Raw genomic sequence first — 23,246 nt, forward strand, 5'->3', positions numbered from 1 at the left:
CACACGACTGCAGAATTATGAAACCCTCCCCTTCCTGATCTACCATGGATTATGAGTTTTTTGTTCCGCTTTAAGCACTCAACTCTCTCTGTATACCGAGTGAGAGTAGCCCAGATGTTTGGGGGAGTTTCTAACTTACAAGGTTAGGAGATCCCATATAAGCCACACAGCACCTGTAATTTTTACTTTTCATCTTCAAAATGGGTGCAACTCTCCCAGCTTCACCTTTCCCAGCGACTTTTCCAGAATCCCAAGTTAGAGTCTACCTAAGTGTCACGTATGGGAGTGTCACAAAGAAGCAAAGCAACCCAATTAAAATACAGCAACCAAGACCCTCAGTCCTTTGTCTCATGGGTACCAGAATCACCTAGACAGCTTGTGAAGCACAGCTTGCCTCCAAGTGCAACGAATGTCTCCCATGCTCCTGGCTACTGGGACTGTGGCTGGCCTGAGGACCACATTTTGAGAACTACTGCCCGGTCCCACCATTTCCTGTACAAAACACACTACATGTACCCACCAGCCCCCACCCCTCCCACCCTACTAAATTCCAAAATCTTTCTGTGTTAAGGCAGGTGACAAGTACAGGCTGAATTTGAGCTCCCATTATTCTAGAAGCATCATAAACAAACAAAAGAAACTGCCCCTGTTTCACGAAAGTTCCTGACACCGCATCAGGCTCTCGATGGGGTCCTGGGGTGCAGAGAAGTGCTAACCTGAGAGTTCCAGTAAAGACTGTGCACAAAAAAAAAAAATGTCTGGGCAGGTGCAGTAACAGCCGCCAAGGCAGGAAGAAGCATGAATCAAAGTCGAGCTGAGACACAATGCTGGGATGCAGCAGATCCCAAGGCTGTGGCTAGCAGCTCTGTGACAGGCCCTCTTCTCCACAACAGCAAATGCACACGTTGTACTCTGGGCAAACTCTGGGGAATACAACGCCCCGGATCTCCTGACAGCCTAGCAGGTGTTTTTCCTTCTTGAGGCAAGGCAGCTGTTCTCCCTTGATACCTTCTTGAGTGTGGCTGTAGCTGATAACAGTGTAAGTTCCTGGGAAAGTGTCCTTTCCTTCTCTTTCTCTCCCGTTCACTATTCTATATTCCCTAATGGAGAGAGAAAGAGACAGGGAACGAACAACAATCTTGGCAATATTCGTTAGTCGTCTCATGCTGATGGTGGTCTAGAGTGTTTAGTGCAGCCTCTCACCTGCCCCAATCATCTGCCCATTGGAGGGATGTTGTGGTCATAAATGCCAGGGATGCTTGTGGCAGCCATCTTTATCCAGAAGGGGCACCAAACTGCCACAATGGCATGAGTGAGACCCCTGCCCGCTCAGTTACAAGATGCCCTGAAGTCACCTGGAGGCAATGACCGGACCTGTATTTTGGTGGGAAAGGGTAAGAGGCCATTCCTTCTGTCCCTGTCCCTGCTCCTTGGTATTCTGCCTCGCAAGTTCTCTTGGGTATTCCTCCACTCCCTTGTCTGATCACAAAACAGTCTGGGCTCCTCAGATATGCAAGTGACTCATTTGCCATCCATCAGAGATGAGACTTAAATAAATAAAAAGGTACTTCATGGGGCGGCTGGGCCTAATGATAAGCAATTACAGGAAGCCAAATGAAGGCAGTGCGTTGTGCAGGCCTGTGAAATTGGTTAAGCAAAAAGAACAATGGCCCGTTTCAGTGATTCATCCCTTTGCTCATTTCAGAGGGAGAATTGTCTCAGTTAAGTGATGCAATTAATATGAAAATGAGGGAATCATTGTTTAAGGAGATGAGGATAGAGTGAGGAGGGGGCCAGAATGCCAGTGGGGAAGAATGAGGGCCACTGAGATGGAAATTTGCATAGGTCAGTAACAACGTGATGCCTTAGAATGCATTCAAGGCTTAGCTTGCCTTGTAATACCTCGCCATTAAATTCTCATTATGGTGACCAGTGTCCAACACAATTTAATTTTTCAGAATGTTAATGATAAAAAGTTAATTACACTAAGGTGAAAACCTTTTGTACTGGGCCCTAGAATAACACACAGAAAGGGCACTGCAAATCCCTTCAGGACACTGCAGGTAGAGTCAGAGAGGCTTAATTCACTGTTTTATTAACCATAACATGATTTGCAGGTTGATTTTTTGTGAGCATTGCAGATCTTTTGTAACAAAGTCAAGAGTGATAAATTGGGTGTTTGTCTCTCCTCTCCAGTTCTCTCCCTCTTAGCTTCTTTGATGGTATTTTTCCACTCGATAGTTTCCAGACTCTGTTCAGTTGATATTCATGGACAAAGGATAGGAAGAGAGCAGGGAAGCTGGACAGCTCGGGAGCCATCTGGCTGGCTACTTGTGGCACTGTGGGGCACAGTGCTTCAGGACTTCACACTGCAGGACTTCAGGCAGGGAACTGAAGCATGATCTGGATCCTGCCAGGGTCCTGTTTAGTTTCTCCCACTTCTCTGCCCTGTGTCCTTGAGCCAGTTCACTAACCATGCAGAATCTCAGCATAATATCAAAAAAGAATGATGCCACCTTTCACAGGAATTATTGGGAAGGGAGCCCATTCAGAAATCATGCAGCAGTCCAACATAATATCAGAAAAAGAATAACTGGATTTCTGATTAGCAGATGACAGTAGTGTAGGAGGATTGGTGTTGTGTCAAATCAGATTAAACAGACTTTTATATTGAGATCTTCTATGCCATATTCTGGCTAGTGAACCTGAGAAAGCAATGGAGAAAGTTCAAATGCTTGGATCGTGTACCACACAAGGGAGACTCAGGTAGAGTTTCAGGTGCGTGGCAACCATTATGACCATTTAGGACATGAACCAAGATCTGTGTAGGTGTATTTATGCTTGTGTAGGGGTGTGTGTATGTGTGTGTTTGTGTTAAGTAAATAAATACTTTTTAAAAGGAAAGAGTGGAGTATATATATATAACCACACACATTTTTCTATATTCTTCAAATCACCTCTTCACAATGTTAGTGCTATGTAAATAGTTACTAAATTCTATTGTCTGGGGAATACAACAAGGCAAAGATTCTGGACATGTTCAGTGTTGATGCAATTTTTCCCAAGTATTTTCTCTGTTGAGTTAGTTAAATCTGTGAATTCATAAACCTTGGATATGGAGGGCCAGCTACAGCAAGCACACTGCTTCACAACAGGTTGGGAAAGGAGGACACTATTGTTAGTGTTATCATTATTGTGGTACTAGCTACTACATCTCATCCACAGAGGGTGTGCAATAAGCCTGTTTCCCTCCCATACTAAATCTCCATTTCTTTCTTTATAAATCAGAAGATGAATCTTAATTTTTAGAGCCTGACAAGATAGAAAAGTAGCAAATATTGACAGCTCCCTCAATCTAACTCCACAATGGGAACCCCCAAAATCTCCCAGGCTAGAATAAGAACTGAAAGAATGCAAAACAAGTGTGTTTAGGTTCCCTGCAGGTGGGAGGGGGAGGGCAGGGATAAAGCATCGCAGAAAAAAATCTATCCAGAGGGCAATCCATTGCAAAATCAACAGGCAGTAGAGGTCATTAGAATGGTGGCATCCATGTAGGCTGACATGGGACCCTGAGAGCTTAACAGGTAGTCCCAATACTAACACTGACAGCAGTGCTCATCATAAAGGGAGCTGTGGTCCATGGCTTTGTCTTTGGACTTTTTCTAATCTAAATGTCCTCCAGAGTCACCCATATTAAGCACATTAAAGCAGAGGTTTATATTCTTTGTTTCCATAGCAGCAAAATCCAATGTATAACTCTGATGTCTTGAGTATTTATAGTACTCATAGATGCCTACCCTGATACACTGTGTTATCTCCCACTGAGGTGAAATAGTTAATACTATGAAGCAGCACTCCCAGCAGGACTTACTGTGAATATGTTTAGATGATGTTACAAATAGTTGGCTATGCTATGCTTGTATGTCGGGAAAATCTTAGGACCTAGATGGCAAAAGCTCAAACAGAGAAGGCAGAAATATAAAACCAGATTGAAAAAAAGAAGATTCTTCACACAGGAGGAAGAAGGTGTGTTTCTTAAATATAAGGTTTGGGGCATGTTGAGAATTTTAAAAAGAGATGTACAAACATGATACTAGTAAAAAGAAAAAAAACAGACATGGGAAATCAGAAGATTGGAGGGTAGACCATCAAAGACCACAGAAAAGTCAGGAAGAAGACGGAAATCCAAGCTTCCTGCTGCCTGGGTCTGGAAACACCTCTCTCTCCTGTTGTGACACCAAAGGCGCCTGCATCCACTGGGCAGCTTCACAAACTCACCACTAAGGGAAGTGCCCAAAATAGCAGTTCCTGTCTTATGAATGAATCTGGGTCACCTTCAGGAACTTGACTCATTTTATACATCAAAACACTCCTGAAGATCCACAACATCATACACCAGTGGCTTTTATGCATGTAAAAGCAAGTATTACTAGATGGAGGCTTCTGGAGTTACAGCACAGGAATCAGCATTTTCTGTAAGCATTCCACATAGACAACAAGATGTCCCTAGCACACAAGCAGTTTGAGGAACCACAGTTATATAAAGCACAAAACAGTTCACTTCTCTTTAAGTCCAATGCTAAAAGTGTGTTCTTGACAATTTGCCAAAAACATTGTTCTCTCATATTATCAAATGTATTGTTTAAGGAAGTATCTGTTGAGTGTGTTCGCCTTTTGGCATTACAATGAAATTACTAAGACAAGCTATTGATTTCACCTCATGGCTTGGAAGATTCACGGCCCAAGATCAGATGGGCTCCATTCATTGTGCCATCTGTGGGGTGTGGAGGAATTATCACATAATGAGCCAAAAAGTAGAGAAATCAGCTAGATGCACCTTGGCTTTTATACTCAGCTTTTACCCAAGAGCTACCTCTGAGGCATTCCCTTCAATGATCCAAGTAATCCTTACAAGTCTACCTCCAAAACATCATAACTGTATTGTTTCAGCCTTTCTTAGTACCATTAACTTGTGAGACTTTGGGATTCAATATTATGCATAAAATTAGAAGCCAAGTCTTGTTCAAGTTTTATCCTTGAGTGTATACAATGGAAATAAGTGAAAAGTGACATCTCTCAAAGATTTAATCATATGGTTCAGGCCTACACAATATGAAGACAGAAAACCAAGCACTGGAAAAAACGTACAGAAATGGAGAAGAAAGGGGCTGTTGATTTTGAATTTCAAGATCAAGGAAGGATTTGAAGTGAACCTTCAAGGATGAGCAGACCATAAATTAAAGGGAGGAAGGACTAGTGCAAGAAAATGCATGGAGAGATGATAAAGCAGAAAGCATATATGGCTGATGATGAGTAATCCAGGGCACTTGAATATCTAGCGTGCACCACCAGGGACAGCTTATCAAAGGCCTTGAGCATCTTACAAGGATACTGGGCTATTTTTGGTAGTCTGTGTGGAGTCATTACAGAGTTTTCAGGATGAAAGTGACATGCTTTAAATATTATTGTTGGATGATGATTCTACTACAGTATGAATCAAAAGTTAAAGAGACAGAAGACTGGAAGTGGGAACACAACTTTGCTGTTATTAAGCTGATCAGAGAGGGAAAGCATGAGGCCCAAATGAGAACAGGAGCACTGTGAGATGGAGTGTGATAGCTCCACGCCCAGCCACTCCACCTACAACACGCATGACCGTGGGCAAGTAGTTAATCTCAGGCTCACCTGCTAGGTTAGCTTCCCAGAGTTAGCACGGACTATGTAAGTATGGAGACAATGCAAAGTCTGTGATTACTAAAGGATGGTCAAGTTGTAGAGAGCCATGAGATCCACACAACTGCAGGAGGAAGGCCAACTTTACCCTTCACTAAAGGTCTTTCACTCCTTATTAAGATGCTTCATACATGATTCAGAAAAACTTGAAAGCAACTGCCTCAGCTTTTTCTTACTTTCTGCTAGTCTTTTAGAACATGTATGCATCTCAGTCCTCATATTTCCCCAGTAGGCAGATTCCAAGAGCTAGGCACATTTAGAAAGTAGTAGAAAATCTGCATCTTACTTAAAGCTTAATGTCTGCAGGCACAAGAGTGGCTGGTACAGATTTCCTTCTTAGGCAAATGAGCTGATCAAAAGTATAGATCCTTGGGAAAGGGCTTGAGGTATTATGCCGAATGCGTATTTCAATCTTTCCTGCCAGAGGTGGCTGCAGGAGGTAACAATATTCAGCCTTTCAAAGATACATCTGGCTCTGAAGGGGACTTAAAGTCTTAAGCAGGAACTTTCATGGAGTTCTCCATCTACATTTGATTCACCTTTTCTTACTCATCTTTCCCCAAGTACTCCCAAAGTTCAACCCTGATGATTCATTTACACATGAATATCTTGCTGAAATACTAGGTTCTTGAGGCCCAATGCTGTAGCCTAGAGGCTAAAGTTCTCCCTTTGCATGCACTGGGATCCCATATGAGCATCAGTTCTAATCCCAGCAGCCCTGCTTTTCATCCAGCTCCCTGCTTGTGGCCTGGGAAAAGAGTGGAGGATGGCCCAAAGCCTTGGGACCCTTCACCCACGTGGGAGACCCTAAAGAAGCTCCTGGCGTCAAATGGGTGCAGCTCCAGCCATTGCAGCCACTTGGGAATGACTCATTGGACCAAAGATCTTCCTGTCTCTCCTCCACTCTGTATATCTGACTTTACAATAAAAATAAATAAATCTTTAAAAAAAAATACCAGGTTCCAAATGCCCCAAACTATGACTTTCCACACCAAACCTGCTTCTCTTTCTGTTAGAGCTCTGAAAAGTCCCCTACGAACATACAACCCCAGGTCAGAGTCTGCCTCTGCCTCTATGTTTCCTCTCGGACTCCACATGCCATCAGAGAATGACAATTGCTGAGATGGATCCCCAAGGCCACACTGAAGACAGGAGCCAGGACCGAGCATAGGAGCCAGCTCTCAACTGAGGCAGCAGTCATGGCTCACATACCATAGCTGGTTTTCTGTCATGTCCTAGAATCTTTTGACCAACTTTGCTGTGAAGTGGAAGGTCAAGAAGGTACAAAATGATTGATTGAAGACACGATACTAACATTGAGAATGCAAAGTAGCCAGGCACTGGCCTATGACTTACAGAGATCAAAAAGTCAATGCAGGAGAATCAAGATGACAGAATAGGGTAAGGACACATTTAAACAGACTGAGAAACATTTAATCAGGATGAAGCAGAGAGGACATATTCAAGGAAATAGGAGAGGACAGAAAAACAGCAGAGGGGTACCTGGACACTGAAAGACACAGGAAAGCAGCAGACACAACAGTGTGGTGTTGCAGTGACTGCTACTCCAGCGGCATTCAGCTAACACTGATCTGAACTCCACCAGCAACCAGGTGGGAAGGAACTTTCACTGCGAGCTTGGGAACCAAAGCCAGACAAAGAACTGTCCGTCCTGCTGGTCCGTTTGATTTGACCAGGAGCAGAGACAGAGCACATCACAGACTGGCAGTGCAAGAAAAGCGTGGATTTCACAGCCCAGTCAGCCCCCTAGAGCTGAATTGGGCACCATTTTGCGTAAGGAGGCAAAAGCAAGGGAAAGAACTGAGCATACGCTGAGCTGGGAGTGAACTCATTTCTGACTCAGTGAATTGCAGCAACGTGGCATTCTACAGGTACCACCCAAGACAGGTCTGGGTAGCCCTCAGACCTGATGGCCAGCAGATCAAGAATTCCAGTAGTGGTACATCAGGTGCCATTTTGTACACTGTGGTAATAGCTTTAGGACTACAGGGGACAACAGTGAACTGTGCGTGTGCTGAGCTCGCGAGAACTCAATAGGTTCAGCAAATTGCACTGGTCCCTCAGGAAAATAATACCAACTGTGGCATCGTATGGGTCAAAATAGGTCCGTGTGGCAACCACACCTAACAGCCAACAGGTTCCAGCAAGATCAGTGCCACCAACAACCTAACTATATAGGACACCTGGTGTCTCTCTATTCCTGGGACCTACTCCAACCAGAAGTGGGAGAAAGGTTGCAGAGACAACAGTCAGCCTCAGCACGGTGTCACAGGAGGTGGAGAGTGGTGAGCCAGGAGCTGGGGCTGTGGAGACCATAGTGAAAATCCAACATAAGGACCTAGACCTGGAACTTGCTGGAGGTTGTGGCACAAGTGGCTGCAAGCAAAGAACCATGTACCAACTGCAATCAGTAAAATCACATTGTAGACCTGTGGGTGACACAGCTTAGAAACTTGCTCCCAAAGAGAAAACTCTGCTAACCAGAAGTGCAATATACAAGAGCAAAAGAAGAGACAAAGGCACAATAAATATTACTGAAAACTCCTCTGCAAAGGAACAAAACCCTATGCCAATCTCAGAGTTGTCTGAGGAAGACATCGAGAAAATGGGGGGCATACAGAATTCAGAAAACTCATTTAAAAGCTTCTGACTCCTCACTAGGGTATTGAAGATTTCTCTGCACACCCCTCCTAAAACTGTTCACCTAAACTGTTGACATATGTCTTGTTAGAGTTAGAGAGCTAGACTACCCAAAAAACAGCCAGGTTCAGCAAAATCATGCTTCAACGCTATGAACTACTAAATACTAAAACTAAAGTAGACATGAGACAGCTGAATAGTAATCTATAGCCATTTTAACGTGTATAGAACCCGGTTGTATATAAACTAATAATTGAAATGTCAATGTAGAAGTCACAGGATGTGGTTCAGAACTTGCATTCTTTTTTTTTTTCTCTTTTAACCTATTGGTTGCTCTATACCATGTCAACTAATTCCATTACGTTATAAATCATTACTGATGCAATGTCGGGGCTTTTAATTAATCGGGATGATACTCTGCCAGCTCTACCTTCAGACCAGAGATGGTCTCCCCAAGAAACCGTTGAACTTATCTGGACAATAAGATGCTGGACTTTATGCTTGGTAGATGCTTGCAATGAAAGAATCTCAACTGAATTTGAACTGTGATAATGCAACAAGGTGGAGGAATCCACCATGGGGTGGGGGAACCTAGTACCTATAAAACTGTGTCACATAATGCAATGTAATCAATAAATTATAAATAAATTTTAAAAAAAGCTTCTGATCAACAATGAGAAGCACACACAAGAGTTCAAAGAATTTAAGGAAGCAATAAAGCAAATCAAATCTGATATATCAGAAATTAAGAACACAGTAGAGCAAATTAAAAATACAATGGAGAGTCTCCAAAATAGAATGAAGGAAGCAGGAGAAAGAATCTCAGAATTGGAAGATATTTCCTGTCATCAGGCGGAAACAAATAAAAAGCTGAAAGCAGAGCTGGATAAAGCCAAAAAAAGTATTCAAGAATTAAAAAAACACTACTAAGAGGTCAAATATAAGAGTTATGGGAGTCCCAGAAGGTGCAGAAAGAGAAACTGAGTTTGCAAATGTATTTAATGAAATAATAGAGGGAAATTTCCCTAATCTAGAGAAAGAATTGGGAAACAAGATCCAGGAGGGGCACAGAACTCCCAACAGGCTTAATCAAAAGTGATCTTCACCAAAACACATGATCATCAAGCTCTCTTCAATTGAACATAAGGAAAAGATCCTTAAATGTGCACGTGAAAAAAATCAACTGACATATAAAGGAATGCCAATTAAGCTCACAGGAGATCTCTCACAGGAAACTCTACAGGCAAGAAGAGAATGGAGTGACATATTCCAGATTCTAAAAGAAAAAAATTGTCAGCCTACGATAACATATCCAGCAAAGCTTTCTTTTGTCTTTGAAAATGAAATAAAATTCTTCCACAGTAAAGAAAAGCTAAAGGAATTTGCCTCTTCCAAACGTGCCCTACAAGGGATACTTAAAGATGTTCTCTTCACAGAGAAGAGGAATAGCACCTACCCAAACCAAGGCTAACAGGAAGAACATCCCACTAAAATGACAACAGAAGACTAAACCAATGAACAACCCATTCCTAAAATGACAGGACCAAAGTACCATCCATACATGTTAAACTCTGAATGTAAATCGCTTAAGCTCAACCAAATGTCATAGATTAGTAGACTAGATTAAAAAACAAAACCCATCTACTTATTGTCTAGAAGAGACACACTTCACCAACAAAAAATCAGCAGAAACTATATTGCATGGATTTTGTTGTTTTCTGTTAGTTTCATCTCTTCAAAACACTTTCTTCTGATTAAATCATTCAGTGACTCACAGATCACACAGCAGCATCATTTTCTTCAAGAAGGTTCTTGATTTTCATCTCTTCAGCGACACATTAGGCATTTTATAACATGTTATTTAACTGCATGGTGTTGTTAATTTCTTTTTTCTCCCTGATGTTGATTTTGTTTTGTGGCTTTTCATTTAAGGGGATGTACAGTAGCTATGTAATGGAGACTGTCATATCTAGTAACATGTCGTTTAACTTCACGGCATTGTAAATTTCTATTTTTCTTTTTATTGTTGATTTTGTATTATGACTTCTCATTTAAGGGGATGTACAGTAGCTGTGAAATGGAGACTAACATCCAGATGTGAGGATACAATGTAGTATGCATTTCTACTTCCAGACAAAGATGGACTTGCAATGAAACTGTGTGCTATATCTTGACAATAGAATGCTGGACTCTCTGCCACTGTCCATGCTGGCAATGATGGACCTATGACTGTGTATGAAGAACTATATTTTAATAATGATATGGAGGAACTAGGTGCCGGGAGGGGGAGGGAATTGGGGAGGAGATAAGGGAAATGCCAGGAGGCTATGGAACTATATCATAAAATGATAATAATAATAATAATAACATGTTAAAAAAAAAGAAAGTCAATGCATTAACTGGGATCATAATAACCCACAGTAATGATTTTTGATGAAATTACAGCCAGGTAAAATCTCACTTTTGCTCTTCATTGTTAATTGTATGTCTCTGGTTTACAGTTGCTAAATTATAAAATGTGCTAGAACTGTGGAAGAAAAGGAAGCAGTTATGTGAATTCTATTCTCATATATGCATTAGAAAGCGAAATTTGAAGTGTTAAAAGCACTCCTGAGAATTCCAGCCCCATCTCTCCTCATTCACAGGCCTCTGGATTTCTCTTGGTAGGAATCGTGGTCTGAGGAGGAACCCAAGACAGCCAGCTCATTTGTAACGACGATGACTGAGCCCCAACATGCTACTCGGGTGTCCTGCAGCCTTGTGATTCCAGAGCAGGTCAGAATGTTTCACAGCCACTCCAGGGATTCCTAGACCTTCTTAGTTACTCAAACCCTGCTATGGAAAATCTGTCTTCAATGACCCACATTATCAACATCGCCACCTCTATCATTTTTCTCCAACCTGCTATTTGCTGGGTCAAATATCCACTTTATGATCTGTGACATGCAAACTTCAATAACTCCTACCTCCACAACACAGATCTCACCATTAAAAAGTGCTCAATCCACCGCAGCTACCAATGGAATTAATAAATACGTCAAGCCCAAAATTACCCAAATTCAAACCACCTCCCCAACCAAGGGACTGTCACTGAAGTCCAGTTTCTGTCTTCCATCTATTTGGTTGAGGATAGTAGAGTAAAATAATCAAGATATTTGCTCCTCAGAGAGAACTCTTCCCACTGCACAATGCAAATTAGCCTTGCCTTGCCATCCCCAGTAGAGTAGACTGCCCGTCCAATAACAATGCTGCTATGCACAGATGAGCACAGCATTTACATTCATAGACAATAATGCTGGGGAAACATTGTCTTGGGAGTTGTGTATTCAGAATCTTCCTTATGAAAGACTTTGTAATTTTGCTTTAGGAAAAGCAATAGATCAGATATGTAAGCTAAGAGGGGAAGTCACAAGTTTTGTAAAAAAAAAAAATAGATAGCGGTTTGGAAGCTTTCTAAAGAAGAAGGACTTGTTAAAGTATTTTTTAACTCATTTATATAAAGGAAAAAATAATACACAGTTTTTAAGAACATAATGATACTCCTATCCTACCTTTCTCTCCCCCTCACTTGTGATTATAAAATAAATTGAAAGTATGTCATGTAAAGCAAAGAAAAATAAGGAAGAAGAAGGGAGGGGTAGGGAAGACAGACTTCTAAAGGGAAAAAAGAGAAGAAGGAAGAAGAGGAAAGGAAGGCAAGAAGAGAGGGGTGAGAAGAGGGAGGGAGGGGAGGGGAAGGAACAGAGAAGGAGGGGAGTGGAGGGGAGGGGACAGTTAATCATTTCCTTTGCTGTACAGAAGCTTTTTAGTTTGATGTAATCCTATTTGTTTATTTTGTCTTTGATTCCCTATGCTTTTGACATCGTTCTAGGAAGTCTTTTCCCACTCTTATATCTCAGAGAGTGCTTCCTATGTTTTCCTTTAATAGTTTGATGGTTTCTGGGTGTAGATTAGGTCCTTAAACCATTTAGGGCCATTGTGGCCACTTGGGCAGTGAATCAATGGATGGAAGATCTTCCTCTCTGTCTCTCCTCCACTCTGTATATCTGACTTTGCAATAAAAATAAATAAATCTAAAAAAAAAAGACAAAACCAATTTCTTTAGTAGAATGATGAATATGACGTAACAAGAAGCTCAATGATGCTACAGATCATTGATAAAAACGCACAGGAATGAACACACACATGGGCACACACACACAGGCACACATACAATAGAGGCACACACATACTATACATATTTGTACTTATTGCTAAAGACTGTAACTTTGCATCTAGGTAGACATAGGATTCAAGACTATATGTGGTTTAACGAATAGCTTGAATGCATGTATGTAGGTATGTATGCGTAAGAATCAATCAGAAATTTTAAATGAATGGATGAAAGTAGCTACATGGACCTTGTTGTTTGAGTGATATAAAGTCGGCCACAGCAGGAATTCTCCGACCACCTTCTGTGTACCTGACAATTATAGTCAGTACCACTAACACTCTCACCTATCCTTCCATGGTCCGGGGGTCAGGTGCCTGAGGTCACAGATCAGCAAACACCAGGGTTGAGATTCAGGGCCAGAGCCTTAGCTGTCTCCCTTCTGCCAAGCTGCTTTCCAGTTTTCAGGCTTTGTCTTCACTTTCTAGCCCCACCAAAGAGTTCCCTAACTTGCTGGCAGGATCCCCAATGAAGCTAACCGCCCTGCCACCTCCAGACGATGAGGAGTCTTCCCCCTCTGCTTCTGACCTTGTGTTCTCCATTTAGGGCTGACAGGTAGCGGCAGCCTCTCCTTTCCGAAAATGTCAGGGAGTCAATGACACAGAGAAAAGGCAATGCTGACATTCTACTTTTCCTGTGACTCCCAGCAGAACATTTAATCCCCATGACCTTGTGGCTATTTAAGAAGAGGCAGTCACCAGACTTGTCACTTGGTGACAGCCAGCATTTCGTCTAATGGGCCTGAGGGTGGGCATGACTTGCCACGGGGAAGGATAACATCTGGCTGCTGTTTAAAAAGCAAGTGGGATTTCTTGGTGATTATTATTCATCAGCAATCCTCAAAGGCACATTTTCCCTGTGCTGCTGTTAATAGATGAGACAAATCCCTAGCATAGATTCAAAATCTGCACTGTGTTGACAAGCGATCAAGATTCCTCTTTCTGGCCAAGAACTGAGAGATCTTCCCCCAATTTTTTATGTTTCTGACATCATTAAGAAATATTAGAACATAATATCTATTGATATTAATAATTGCCACATTTTAAGTCAGAGGGTGGCCTTAGCAATTTTTTACACTATCCAATCATACCCTCATCATAACCCCATTTGTAAGATTATTCCCATTTTAGAGATGGAAAAATTGAAGCAAAGTGACTCAAGACCAAGCTGCTTTGAGAATCATGTGTCACCTGTCTGTGATGAGGGTAATGTAGAAATAAGAGAGTTTATACACAGTCAAAATTACCACAACAAATAAGCATTAATACTGCATCTCTCTAGTAGTATTTTATTTCTACTGCATTTTCAAAATATAATCCAACCACAGTAGATTGGAAATTAAGCTACAATGTGTCCATCACCACAGATGTTTTTATAAGCAGTGTTTCAGAATGATTCTTCTGTAACGACAGTCAAATGGGTGAGAGAAAAAATGGACCCAAATGTTTCTAAGTTGTCATTAACAATCCTTATTCATCAAAGTGGCTTGGGTCCCAGCATGGCCAGTGGACCCTGTCTTGTATGAGATATGACGTTCTGAAAATGTGCAAGCTCTGTGAGGGTGACATCTTTACTCTGTGTTGTTAACTGTTCATCTCCAATGAATCAGTGCCTAATACTAACGAGGCCCTTAATGATCATTGTTAGGTGTGTGAACAAATGAACAACTTCATTAGAGAAGGAAACAAAATTATAAAATCAGTATGTAGTAAATAATAAACATTTGTTTCAAAAAATTATAAAAATTTACTACATTCTGATTCATCTTTATGTAAAATTTCAAATGTTTTACCTTGGGTTTTGGATAATTTAAAAATTTAACTATTTTATTTAAAATATTGCATTACAATCTTGTTTTTATTGGTTACAGAATTTCTGGAGCACTTTCACACTTTTTGTGTGACACAGAAACCTCACTCATCTCACCCTAAATCACAATCCTGTTAAGTTTTTGGCATAGCACACCATGCTTTCCAAATCTTCATCCCTTTTTATCCCCCTCCAGCCCACCTGTCAACTGAACAGGCCTCAACATCTATTGCTTTGCCAAATCACATACAGAACTACTTGCGTCTTCCTGTACACATAGAGCTATGTCAAGTGTCTGTTATTTGCAACATATTTTCGCTTGGAACACATTTGCCTTTTTTGTAAAGTCCCTTCCTATCCTACAAGGTTAGGAAAGCTTTCCTTGAACCTCAGGTTTGAGATAGGCACTCCTCATCCATGCTCCCACATACCCTGTTTGTCTGCACAGAGATTGCCACACTGTAAAACAAACTGCTTATCACCTATTTCTCTGCCTCTAAATTGCAGCTCTTGGTTTCCTTATCTTATTATACCTTATTCACCAAGACAAAACTTCCAGATACTGCCAAGTGCATAGAACGCAGCAGACGACCATGTAGATGTTTGTTTACCAGTTCATCTAGATAGCTGTGTGATAGACAGAAAGCAGTACGATTTTCCTAAAGTGAACAGAGATGATTTCTCACAGAAACTAGGTGGGAGTGTGACACAAGTTCAGTGTCTCGCACAGGCCAGCCTACTGAGAAGTGAGGCATCCAGAGAGCAGAAACGAGGCCTGAAATCTTTGTTGGAAATCCTGGGACAGAAGTAGACTCCCTAGAACTCAGCAGAAGGTCAGGCCCAGGTACTGAAGGATAACAGATGAATCCCAAAACAACTGGTCCTACACGTTCACAGAGAAGGCAAGGAATCAGCCGCCCCTAGAGAACTCAACAGGGAATAAAACATCACAGATCATACCTCATTCACTTGTTGTCAACCCATAATCATTGATGAGGCTTGCTTATTTATTTATTTATTTTTATTGGAAAGTCAGATATACAGAGAGGAGGAGAGAGAGAGGAAGATCTTCTGTCTACTAATTCACTCCCCAAGTGACCGCAATGATCAGTGCTGAGTCAATCTGAAGCCAGAGCCCATTACCTCTTTCGGATCTCCTACGTGGGTGCAGGGTCCCAAGGCTTTGGGCCGTCCTCGACTGTTTTCCCAGGCCACAAGCAGAGAGATGGATTGGAAGTGGGGTTGTCAGGATTAGAACTAGCACCCATATGGGATCCTGGTACGTTCAAGGTGAGGAATTGAGCCACTAGGCTACTGCACTGGGCACAATGAGACATGTTTTGAACACTGGGCTGGACTCAGGAATACAGAAGACAAAGATCAAGCCCTATCCTAGATGAATTCAACGTGAATAAAACCATTATGGCATTCCAAGTCAATGAAAGTGGTGATGACAGAGTTCGACCCTCCACAGTCTTGTCAGATTCTCACAGTTATTCCTCAATTCCACTCTCCACCCTTGTCCACCCCGTTGTACCTTAAGAGGCTAAAATGTTTGAATCACACCACTGATTTCCACCTGCTTTGGGCCAGCATTGTGCATTGGCAAAAAATGGGAGGAGGGCAGCAAGTGTTTAGCGATTATTACCATCTTCACTGGTCAGTTTTGTTGCATGTGAAAAGTACTAAGAGGTCTGTTCCACACAGCCTGTATTTTCTAGTATTATTGCCTTCGTCCACTCTGGGCCTACAACAGTCACTCTATCTCATGGTCCTCTGGCAATATTCTAATATTTGTTGTTTCTCATTCTGCTCCAAACTTTGCCAAACAGTCTTTTATTAAATGCTTTTCAAGTTATCCAAATGTGAATGTATCATCTGTTTTTCTCCAGGACCTTGTCTGACACAAAGAGCTCCTAGGAGAGATGCAACAAGAACACTGATAAACAGGGAATGAGAGGAGCAGTCCCTTCGGAGACATGCGTGGGAGCACATAGCAGCCACTCGGGAAAGTCGAGGCCAGCACCTTGGCTTTGTTGACAGTTGTGCCCAGGAATCTGTCTCCTTCAAACTCTCTGGAAATATTATTTTGTTTTTCATATTACTGATCATCAAAGGGAAAGCAAGCAAGCAAGCAGATAGGCAAGCACAGAGAGAAAGAAAGAAAAGGAGGAGGAGAGAGAAGAGGGAGAGAGAGAAAAGGAGGAAGGAGGAAAGGGGGAATTGATGGAGAAGGGAATATCATTATATTCTTAAAATTATATCTATGAACTGCACTAGATATCTTGTCTTCGTGTTAATATTACATTAATATGAAAAACAGGGAGGGGGAAAGATGGTCGACCACAGAGTAAAGGAGAATGCAGAGAGAGAGGGACAGAACGAGAGAGAGGAGCAAGCCAGAAGCATAGAATTGCAGGGAGAGGTGAGCGAAGTTCCCTGGACATCGTGGAACTAAGAAGATCCACACAACTCGGAGTTGGCGAACATGAGCACAGGGGCTGTGCAGAGAGTGCCCCAAAACTCCACTCTCACAAGAGCACTTGGGCCTGAGCCATGCTGAAGGTCTTCCAAATCTGCCCAGAGCAGAGACACAGAGCCCCAAGGCTACAAAGTTTCTTTCTGGCTCTCTGCCCCTGAGGGCACATGCCAATCAATGCCGTAGCCAACAAGCCACAGTGGAACCCAGTTGCAGAGGCATAAATCCAGGAGTAAACAAAGCTACCCAACATCCCACCATCACCTGCCGTCCCCAATAGAGCATGGAGAATTACGCTCTGTCTGCACTCTATGCAGCAGTAGCTGGACCACATTCGCTCTAGGCTTCTGCACTGAGGTCACAGTCTATGGACAAGCAGGTCAGAGACTAAAATCCCAAAAGCACAAGAAACCATAACGCAATGGGGAGAAGTATCAGAAAAAGTAATGGTTTAGACGAAAGAACTAGCACTTCCCTCAAAAATGACCAAAAACCAATCTCAATCTCTGAGTTGCAAGAAAAGGACATTGAGGAGATACCAGATAAGGAATTTAAAAAAAAAAATCATAAAAGTCATCAGATTCAGTGAGAAGTACTGGGAAGAGCTCAAGGAATTCAAAAATCAAGTCATCACAGAAATAAAACAAGTCAAAAACAAAATCCTTGACTTAGAGCACTAAGTTGAGAGCCTAACCAAAGAATGAATACAGCAGAAGATAGGATATCAGAAATGAAAGACGATCAGAATAAAAACATGCAACTCATTAAAGAAGGCAAAAAGGAAGACCCCCTCACTAAAGTCCACACAAGGAAAGACAATTAAACAATGATACCATCACACTCAAACACACACATGCATACATGCACACATACACACACATAATTCAGGTCAAAACCACAACCTCTCAATATTAACTCTTAACACAAATGGCCTAAATTCATCAATCAAAAGACATAGATTGGGCCCGGCGGCGTGGCCTAGCGGCTAAAGTCCTCGCCTTGAAAGCCCCGGGATCCCATATGGGCGCCGGTCCTGGTCCCAGCAGCTCCACTTCCCATCCGGCTCCCTGCTTGTGGCCTGGGAAAGCAGTTGAGGACGGCCCAATGCATTGGGACCCTGCGCCCGCGTGGGAGGCCCGGAGGAGGTTCCGGGTTCCCGGCATTGGATCGGCGCGTATCGGCCCGTTGCGGCTCACTTGGGGAGTGAATCATCGGGCGGAGGATCTTCCTCTCTGTCTCTCCTCCTCTCTGTATATCTGGCTGTAATAGAATGAATAAATCTTTAAAAAAAAAAAAAACTCAATAAACCTGTAGCAGGCTAATTTAAAAAAAAAAAAAAAAGACATAGATTAACAGAATGGATCAACAAGCAGAAACCAATTATCTGTTGCCTACAAGAGACACATCTAACCAAAAAAGATGTTAAGAAACTGAAAGTGAAGCAATGGAAAAAGATATTTCACGTTAACGGCCAAGAAAAAAAGGCTTGTATCACTGTGCTAATTTCAGATGATATAGACTTCAATGTGACAAATATCAAAAGGGACAGGTTTGGGCATTTTATATTATAGAAAGGAACATCCATCAGGGAGTGATTGCCATTAAAAACTTCTATGTGCTGAACACAAGTGCACCCAGCTATGTGAAGCAATTACTGACATACATAAGGGGAAACATAGATGCAAATACAATCATCCTAGCAGACTTCAACATCCCATTAACACCCATAGACAGATCAATAAGAGAGAAACTCAACGGAGAAACAATAGAATTCACACAGACAACAGAACAATTGGACTTAGTAGACATTTCACCTTCTCCAGAATCGATCACATGGTAGGGCACAAGGCATGTCTCGCTAACTTCAAAAAAACTGGAATCATACCATGCACCTTCTCAGACAACCAAGGAGTGAAACTGGAAATCAATAAATCAAAATGTCCCAGGAAATATGTAAACTCTTGGAGGTTGAACAATATGCTACTAAATGAACAATGGGTGAGAGAAGAAATTAAGAGTGAGATCAAAAAATTTACAGAAACCAATGAAAATTCAAATACGACATTCCAAAACTTGTGGGACACTGCCAAAGCAGCTCCTCAGTTTGTACATGTTTGTGATGTGTGACATGGGATATTCATCATGGCAGGTGCTGACCTTCTGCATAGAGACATGTTTAAGGATGATTCAGCATTCCCAACATTCCCGGATGGGAGTGTCAGCTTGACCTCGACAGGGTAGTGAAGTCACTTCTGCTCTGCCCAGCCTACCATCATGTAGATATGGTTTTAAAATATGCATGTCTTGTAAAATGATTGAAACAAAGTTGTATAACATACATGTTACCTCACATACTTGCCATTTTTTGTGGTGAGATACTTTAATCCATTTTCAATTTCATGGTGTGACACAGACTCATTGTTCTTCTTCACTGATTTTGTCAGTTATTTTATTTGCTACCTGTCAGACTAGAGCAATTGGCCAATCTGATAAGCAGGTGTGACCCAAGTGACTGATAAAATTGTTAAATTGACAGACTCAGGAGCTGTTCCCATATGGTTGCTCTCCTTTTAAACCTCCCCTATCCTTTTCTCTTTAGATATAGAACAGAAGCTCCAAGCTCCATGGCAGGGATATTTTTACCTGTGCAAGAGAGACCATGGTTCCTACACTCCTCCCCACTGAAATCCTTCCATCAACACAGGCTGAAATCTAAGTTCTCGCCATCACACTAAAGCTCATGTTACTGTCAGGTGAAACACCTTCAACAGTCTACACTGCAGATACTGGGTGCCATGCATCCATGTTTGTGTTTGGGGGCAGAGTGAAGGGGTTTGTTTGTTTTTTTAATCTGAGTGTAGGACAGTTGCTTTCAGTCCATTCTGTCTTGTCATGTTCACGTGACTTGGGATCATTGTTGCTGAAGGACCTTACAATTGTAATAATATGGGTGAAAATAGTGGGTGGTAGGAGAATGGGTAGGGAGGAAGCAGAGGTAGAGAGGGGAATCCTTATTCCTACAAAACCATGTCATGAAGAAAGGCAAAATAATGGCATGATCTGACTTGTGCCCAGCTCTCTGGCACTATCCTGGTCCTGCCTATCACGTCAACACTGTAACTGAAGCTGTACAAGCACCTTCTAGGTCTCCCCATGTTTCTGACACTGTGCATGAGAAGTCATGAAGTGGAAGTGAGCAGGACTACATGGGGCAGAGCAGCAGGGTTAGTTATCCGTGGAGGCTATGGGAGGGAAGAGAATGCAACATGACATTTAGAGCATGGTTCTGAGTGACCGAGTAACGGTTTTATCTTGCCAGACAGGGTGGCATTTTCCTGGGCCAGGTTTATGAGCAGTGTGATAGGATGCTAAACATTTATCTTGGCTGTGTACCTTCTATTCAATATTCAAATGAAGATGTAAACATTCAAAGCCCCCAAGTTTCTGAAGAGAAAACTTATTCAACAGGTTAGAAAATTGGGACTCAGACGTGGCCAGATACAGTTCATGTTACAACACCTCCCCAGGACATAGATGAAGCAGACCGGTGACAGGGATACAGGCTGTTACAGAGAGGATCTCAGGAATGGAAGAGCTCTGTCTAGAAGCTGGGTGCACTGTAAGCTCAAGTTGGCTGTTTCCCAAGACGAGCTTTCCAGAGGCTGGTTCACATCATCTCAGAATCGTTTACAACTCCTGGGCTAAATGGGGGTAGATGGGGTCACATCGTGGGGTGGGTGCCTGAGTCACAGAGCACTGCTCGCCCTCCCTGTGAAGGCCAAGCAGCAGGGTCCATGCACCTGCCAAAGTCGAGAAGGGCATTTGCAGTGGACAGAAATGCAGCTCCAGCAAAGAGTGTGTCTGGGGCAAAGGCAACTACTGAATCCCGAATTCTCAAGGCCAAAGAAAGGCAAGCTAACATGAGGGTCAGCACCTTTGTATAGAAAAGGGAGCCACCAAGGGAAGGGTGTGTGGATAGAATTTCTATTGTAAGTGTTAGGGAAATGTTATCAATGCTACACACTTGCTTATTATTGACATCCTGAGACCCAATCAGTCTTGTCCTTTGAAAAGCAGCATTACCTCTGGCAAGAAGTCTACTTAGCAAACACCTAACTATTTGAAAACATGAAGCAACAATGCAGATTCAGGTAAAGAAACAAAGGAAATCCAATTCCGTTGGCCTGGAAAGGCTTCCTTCCAACCTCACACACTTGACAAGATCCTGCCCCTTCCTTAAGAACACCCCAAGGGTTCCCTCCCTCAGGAAACCCTCCTTCATTCGCTCAGGCTGAGCTGTCTTCTTCTCTGAGTGTGGTCCTACTGATCTCCTACACTGAACCTGGGGCCCCTGAGGAACAGGACTCTTTGGATATGTAGACAAAGAACGCACTTGGGTCTTGGCACATGGATAATCAATGGGTGAACAAGATAAACACCATGGCTTAGGAAGTCTTTCCCTAAGCGATTATGGTGGAATGGTGCAAAGTACAAAGACTACATTGGTTCTTCTCTCACCTAAGTATTTCCATGTAGACAAACCAGTGGCAAAGCAAGATCTACTAAAACAGAAACTTCCTGCTGCAGCAAACAGGAGAGTGGCTCTGAGAGAAGACAGACTGGAAAGAAACTTCAATGAGCTGTCTCCAAAGCACAGTTCAGGCAAGCACAATAACAGCTGACAATCACCAAAGCCCATCAGATGGCCAGAACTGTGATCATGCTCAGTGTGCTCTTGATCAGACAAAAAAGCTATCAGAAGCATGTGGTTGGTAACTTTCTGTTCTCATGATAAAAATGAAAACCCAGAAGGCTGGGATGGCATGTTTTGTCTTGTTTAAAAGCACCTTCTGGGCAGAAGCCATTTTGGACACTGATAAAGGAAATCTCAAATTTCTCATTCCAACAGGGATGTAGCCCTAACTATCTACTCACCCATCTGTCACACAGTCACTGCAGGAGTAATATTGCTTTGAAGATGAACATTCATATGAGAAACGGAAGCCAGGTGTGAATAAAACGAGCAAACATGGCAGAAACCACTCAGTACCTCCTACCCCAGCCCCACCTGGACCAGTTTCTCTTTCCTCTCCACTTCTGACCACCAAAAAGTTCAAGGGAGGACACAGTGGCATAATGAGTTAAGTCACCTTTTGTATCCCGTATCAGAGTGCTGGTTCAAATACAGGCTCCTCTGCTTCCAATCCAGTTTCCTTAAAATTATACACAGGAGGCCGTGGATTGATGGCCCAAGCCTCTGAGTTCCTGCCGCCTACATGAGAGATCTAGATGAATTTTCAGACTCTTGCGTTTAGACTGGCCCAGCTCAAGCTACTGTGAGAATCTGGTGAGTAAACCAGTAGATGCAAAATCTCTCTGCCTTTCCAATAAAAATTTTTTAAATATTTATTTATTTTTATTGAAAAGACAGATCAGATTTTACAGAGAAGAAGAAGAGACTCAGAGAAAGATCTATACCCTAGTTCACTCCCCAAGTGGCCACAACAGTTGGAGGTGAGCCTATCTGAAGCCAGAAACCAGGATTCTTCCAGGTAACCCATGCAGATGCAGGGTCCAAAGGCTCTGGACCATCCTCTACAGCTTTTCCAATCAATAAGTAGGGAGCTGGATGGGAAGTAGAGCAGCTGGGACATGAATTGTCACTCATATAGGATCTTAGCACCTTACGGGGGAGGATTAGCCAATTGAGTCATTGAATAAGGTCCAAATATGCTTTAAAAAAGAAAAAAAAAAAAAGACCAGGAGTAAATATCTGACTTTATTTTCAGGTTGTCAATTTCTACTGCTCTGAATGTCACCCTCCACAGGAACTGAACCACGCCCTGCTGCAGCTCACATTTGACACACTTGTGCTTCATCCTAAGGATACAGTGGCAGCTAGAATTTGAAAGGTCTTTGCTGTATTTCCGTGACTTTTTTAAATATCTTAGATTTAATCCTCAAAACAACCTGTGAAGTTTCAGTAGACTTCCATTCTGTTCATGACAAGTTCAGGCAGACAAGTATCCTTTGTAGGAAGATTGGACGTGTCACACTGCATTCAGGAGATTTTACTAGTTGGTGTTATAAAATAAGATCACATCATTGGGGAAATAAATGCATCATCCCTAAAGGGCTTTGTCTTCCCATGTTTGAGATACCAAGGACAGAATAGGTTTTGGTGTCAAAAAATGAAGCCATGTAAGGCAAAATTTAAATACACAAGATAAAAAAATGTTCCTCCTTCTCTGAGCTCCCTCTCTTTAAGTTAAATACCAAGGCACCTAAACATACTTAAAAAACTGTAGGGGAAAATTAGTCCTTGCATCCAAGAAAGTATATACAAATGAAGCA

This window comes from Ochotona princeps, chromosome 11, assembly GCF_030435755.1.
Source record: "Ochotona princeps isolate mOchPri1 chromosome 11, mOchPri1.hap1, whole genome shotgun sequence".
NCBI classification, from domain to species: Eukaryota; Metazoa; Chordata; class Mammalia; order Lagomorpha; family Ochotonidae; genus Ochotona; species Ochotona princeps.